The sequence below is a fragment of the Ceratotherium simum genome, chromosome 11 (assembly GCF_057802395.1).
Source record: "Ceratotherium simum simum isolate JZ-2026a chromosome 11, ASM5780239v1, whole genome shotgun sequence".
Lineage (NCBI taxonomy): Eukaryota > Metazoa > Chordata > Mammalia > Perissodactyla > Rhinocerotidae > Ceratotherium > Ceratotherium simum.
The window spans coordinates 27,443,862-27,449,861 of NC_141910.1; the positions used below are offsets into that span (position 1 = coordinate 27,443,862).

A 6,000-nucleotide genomic window follows, 5' to 3' on the forward strand; every position below is an offset into this window, starting at 1 on the left:
CTAGACATTCAATAGATATTTGTTGAAAACTGACTAATGTTTTTTTTTATAATATTCATCTTTGTCTCTTATGAACATTCAGGATAAAATTAATAAAGATGAATCTGTCTCTAACCTAGAATATCTCCTGTGAGCACTTAGGATAGAATTACTACTCTGGATTAGAGACGGATTTCCTGATACCTCACTGTAAATAGTAAATGTATTAACTCCTCTTCCTCTATCTTCAGGCAACATGATGAGAGCTAATAGGATTTTTTTCCTACTTGAGTGGCCCAATCCTGTATAGGTGAGAGATAAACTAAAAGGCTTTTTCTCTGTTTATAAAGGAGAAGGAGACAGCTGTCTCCCTCCCTTCCTGAAAGGGTCTTCTTTGAAAAGGCCTCCAATCCTTTGGTATGTAAATAAAAATCTCTCCAAAAGCCAGATAGTCCCCTGCGTCTGGGGCTTTATTCCTTCAGAAATGTCAATACCTGGGGAGATAATGCTCCAGTCTCCTTGGCGCCCTGCACTTAACCTAGGGACCTATTCCAGGCTGTAATCATTAGCCCTTTTGGGGAAATATGAGAAGTCTTATTATCCTTTTAAATCAGAAAAATTTATTAGACACATAGCTATAGATCTAGTTCTTATGGTATGTGAAGAGTGAAATGATTGCATGTCTTAGAAAGCTAAGGATTTTTACAGAAACATTGAGAAATCTAGGGAAATTTTATTTCCCCAAAACTAACTGAATACATGAATGAAACTAGGACAGTCTTATATGGGGTGACCTTCCAGATGTGGACTTACTTCAAAATTCTCACCATGTTTTTGGTGGGACACAGTCCTTCATAATCTTTCATATGCCTACCAGTCTCAATGGGCATACCAAGAATGTAAGGCCCTGATGGTATTTTACCTGGGCCATTTCTCAGGATTGTGTTTACAGAGAGCAACCTTAAGGGATGAGGTAACATTTTTCTTTGGGACAAAGAGCAAGCTTGCTTATTGCTTGCTTTAGATTGGTAAATTCTCTATGCTCAGTATTTTTCTCCTGTAATACAGCTCAGTGCATGAGCAGCATCTATCTGGGCCCTCTGCATTGGCTCCATTGGGCTGATGGGAAAAGGAGAACCAATGCAAACTTGGTGCTCATGCTTCTGTGAGTCATCAAGTCCTTTACCTCTGACCCAGGAGTCTCATGTCTTCTACCAGCGTCCATGAAACAGTAACAACAGGCTAACTCATTAATTAGCTCATAAGGAGAGTAAATTCAAATCCCAGGGCCTGACAATTTACTTCAGTATCCAGTTGAGAAGTAACAGGAGGTTGAGTTGACTGTTTAGTTTAACAATACTTTGGATGTTCGCTATAGTTTCTGGATCTGCACAAGAATAACAGTGTTCTTTCTCTTTTTGGTGTCTCCTGCAGATCATTCAAATTAGCCCCAGTGAGGTCATCAGAGGCAGGTGACACTCCATACTGGGTGATATCCACCTTTAAGAGATATTTGCCTTCACAGTTAGTGCCTGCAGTAGCTGTCAACCCACTTCCACTGAGCATTTAGGGACACTCTACAAAAGCAGAAGGGTCATTGGAGTGGGCATGCAGCATTTCTAGTAGAGACATATTATAAAGCTTTACTGAAATTCTCAAAATTTCCGAAATATACCATGCTGTTTCATTCCCCTAGGATTTGGCACATTTGTTTTTATTTACCTCAATCTATCAGCTTTATACTCATCATTTGCAACCAATTTGAGTATTAAACTTCTATAACATCTCTTCTGACTCTCCCCTATAAAGCCCAAATTAGCTCCTCCCCATTAGTTTGTTCATCCAGTTAGTATATATCTCTATTATGCACTTGTTAAGCCTGAAAGATTTATTTCATGGCTAAGAAAGAGGAGGAATTACTAAATGATACCAAAAAAACACTTTAAAACTTTGAAAGCCTATTTATGCTCATTGAAATATTATCTACTACATACACAATGTTACACATTGAAATAGAATTTATATCTGAATGTCTAGAAATAAAAAAGCATTTGATTTCTGTTCCCCTCACCTTCTTTTACAGGCTAACTTGTCTACTATATTGGATCACTCTCAGTTATGTTATAGACTTGGTTGACACAGACTCAGTTAATGTTAAAAGGGTAGGGAAAGGTTGAATGGGTCTGGAATATTACCCAATTTACAACTAGCTTATTCTAAATTATTCTTGTATAAAGCAGATTCTAATCTGAGTTTATATTAACACAAGTAACATAAAATTGGTTCTAAAATTGAACTGTTGCTAGAACCACAAAAAATTTAAAAAAGGAAAGTGAGGAGAGATAAATTGGAGTTGGGAAAGACAAAAATAATTTTCAAAGAACAAATTATTTGAAATGTATTTTGCTTTCAATGCTTTATTTTATGGTCAGTTTCCAGCTTCTTTAAAAAGAAAATGAAATGAAAATGAGGAAAGTTTCATTACTATATTTTAGGGAGAAACATGGACATTTGATGTCTTAGTTGAAAAGACAAAATAAGCACTAAGTGAAACTTATATCTATCACTAGGTTTATTAGTCCAAAAAACTGAAGCAAGTTGGATGATTTTTTTCAACTCCTTAACTAGGACAATATCTCATTTGATCACTTTTCATCATCTGCATTTGAAGACTTTATGCCAGTCAATAAATTATATAAGACATTAAGTAGAAGTAATCAATTTGATTATGTATGAATTTCAGGGAATATAAAATTAAATTCTCTAATGTTGTCATGGTATTACCATTCAGTTTTAAAAAATAGCAGTAGACTTAAAACAATTGCAAAGAAGTCATGTGGCCGCTGAGTAGGTGTGTTCAGTTTTTAAGAGGAAAGTGTTATCGGTCTGAAAGAGTAAGGAAAAATTCCTTCTAAAGCATGACAATTATGCCGGTAGCAGTCAGCAACCTCATTCAGCCATCCATTTAGATTATAAATATTAAGCTATTCAATGACACAAATCACAGAAAAGAGCTAAATTTTAGTTGGCATGTTTGAAGGTGCTTATTACAGTATTTTAAGTATTTAACTAGATAAATTAAAATGAACCATGCATGGACAAAAGTAAGAGTGTGTCATTATAAGTAATTATTACAATTCATTGCATATGAGGCCTAAGGGAGAATCAAAGGGACAGAAACAAATAATTTATCCATCATCATGGAGGAAAGTAACTATCCTTATAATTATATATTTTGGGTATCTTATTCATGTAAGTACTTAAGTTATATTTAAACATTTATAATGACAATATCTCAAAAATGCATCACATACTTCTAAATGGAAGATAATGTCTATACTTGAATGTTCTCTTGACAAGGATATAGAAGATAACAATCAAATACTTTACTCTCTACAAATTGGCCATTGTTATTAGCCTATTAGTTTGTATCAACTTTCCTAATTCTAATTTCCTGTATCTAATATGGTGTGACTGAGAAACCAGAAAATCCAAGGTTCTATATTAAACTTTACTAAAAACAATTAATTAAACATTTGACAATATTACATGTAAATAATTTTATATCTATAAACATGTAGATGTACATATAGTTAGGGTTATTATATTCTCAAAACGTCAACAAATAAGTGTTCATGAAAAAAAAAAGTTTGAAGGCCACTAGCCTACAATATGAATAAATCATTCCCAAGTATGTCATAAACACCGCAGTGGTCTGTCCTCAACACATTGCTTCAACTCCTCTTAAGCTGTTCTCCTACCACCCCTACCTCCCATCCCCATTTCCTGTCAGAGGGCTACTCTATATTCCCTGAATATTCCAAGTGCTTCAATGAGGTGTGGGGAGTAAATGATTTCCTCCTCTTTGTTTACTCTACAAAGTCTGCACAGTGTCTCTTCTGTGGACTAGCTAAGATAATTTCTAAATCTCATCTCCTTGGGATGCTAACTCTGATTCATTCGTTAAAGACTTCTTGACCCTCTGTCTTCTATACATATTAATACAATGTAAAATGCAATAATACACAGTGTCAGACTAGGTAATTGAGATAATAATAGGAATGTTAGTCCAGTCAAATAATTTTATCTTAATTAACAGGTTATGCTCACTTTGTGTATGTAATTATATCCTCACGACTGGCTGAAATTTCAGAATTAATGTTTCATAATTAGTGAGAGAAGTGTAGGAGCTGAAGAAATCATGATTTGAAAAACACCTAAAAGAGATAATTCAATGGTCTAAGTAAGGATATTGACTAGTTTCCATGTGTTTACTTTTTTGGGGGTGGGGAAGAGGGAGATTAGCCCTGAGCTAACATCTGTTGCCAATCTTCCTCTTTTTGCTGAGGAAGATTGGCCCTGAAATAAAATCCATGCCCATCTTCCTCTATTTTATGTGTGGGATGCCTGCCACAGCATGGCTTGATGAGAGGTGCATAGGTCTGCACCCAGAATCTGAACCTGTGAACCCCAGACCCCTGAAGCGGAGCATGCAAACTTCACCACTACACCACTGGGCTGGCCCCACCATGTGTTTGCTTTTAAGGGAACATTGTTTTCCTTATTCCTGGTCTCCCCTAGGAGAGATTGCTCCTAAGCCCATTCAAAGCCTCCCTGCCCCTTTCCTTGGTCTGTCCCCAGGGAGAGGCAGTGACTGACCTGATTTGTAAATTAGAGAAGAACAAACTGGGAATGATACAGATATATCCAGGTCCACATTCCACTTGGATGAAGCACGAGTTGAATTATTCCTGCAGAGGCGGCTCTTCCCATGGTATGGTTGCCCTCATTCAGTGCCCAATTAGGAGGCCACTTGGTTATATGCTCTATCTTGGGCTCTACCAAAAATAAAGGTGATATTTTGGTCTCCAATCTGGCTTACTGTTTGTTTTATTTGTTTGAAAAATTCCTCAGAGACTCCAACCTTTATTAATCAGTCTTTCCAGATTTTCATTCGGAGATCATAAAAGCAATAAAATAATCTGTTTATTTTTATTATTTTCGGTGAGAAAGATCTGTCCTGAGCTAACATTTGTTGCCAATCTTCCTCTTTTTGCTTGAGGAAGATTGTCCCTGAGCTAACATCTGTGCCAATCTTCTTCTATTTTGTATGTGGGAGGCTGCCACAGCATGGCTTGACGAGCAGTGTGTAGGTCTGCCCCCAGGATCCAAACCCCAGGCTGCCAAAACAGAATGTGTGAACTTAACTGTTATACCACCAGGCCAGACCCAAATAATCTGTTTTTAAAATGCTCTTCTGCTTTAAAATTCAACGTTCAAGAAGCATAAAATTTTATAAATTTCAACTTTTATTTATTTGTAATATTTCGTGTTCTGCATTTCTAGGATTTAGGCAAAGGATATATGTACTTTTCTGATGACAACTTCCGTTATTCTTTTCTTTCTCCTAATCATTTTCCTAAGTGTTGCTTAAACTTTTCTAATTATTAAAGTATCAACTACTGTACAAATTCTGGGTACCCATAACAATTTTTAGAATCAAATATCTGGAAAAGAAGCCTTAGGATTATCACATTAATAAATACCCCAAATGGTTCTTACCTTTTGCCTAGTGTGGACAACCCTGATCCACACAATTGCCTTGCTAACTGAAGACAGAGTAGCCCTAAGGCTGGCAAAGACCACTGCTGCTTGAAGTACAGTTTGAATATACTGGAACAACAAAATTAGGTAGATTGATGAGGCAAGATTCATGGATCTTTCCGGCACAGCCGTTCAAAGTAGACGTTATTGACCAACTAGAGATCATCTTTTTGTTAACTACGTAGCAGCTTGAAAAAACTTGAGCAAGAAAACATAGATGAATTAATATAGACATTTATAACTTCAATCAATAAATTGCACACCTTTGTATCCCCAGAGTCTGGTTTTTCTGGTGTCCCATCACTGAAGTGTAGATAGCTGACTTCTCTGCCTCTGTTAACTAGTTAACCATCATAGAGACATTTTTTCATTGTCCAAAAACAGAGCATAATGCTTTACTCTAATCACAGAAGTTCA

General features: G+C 36.2%; 1 long non-coding RNA gene across 1 annotated transcript in view; it reads right to left on the reverse strand.

Moving 5' to 3' along the window:
• LOC147915961 (uncharacterized) overlaps positions 1-5,711 on the reverse strand; it is a 28,976-nt gene extending 23,265 nt beyond the window's left edge. The window contains exons 1-2 of the long non-coding RNA XR_015553569.1: positions 5,542-5,711; positions 4,639-4,817 (exon numbers count right to left, since the gene is read on the reverse strand). This is a non-coding gene — a long non-coding RNA (uncharacterized LOC147915961). The remainder of the gene's footprint in view (positions 1-4,638; positions 4,818-5,541) is intronic.
• Between the last annotated feature and the right edge of the window lie 289 nt (positions 5,712-6,000).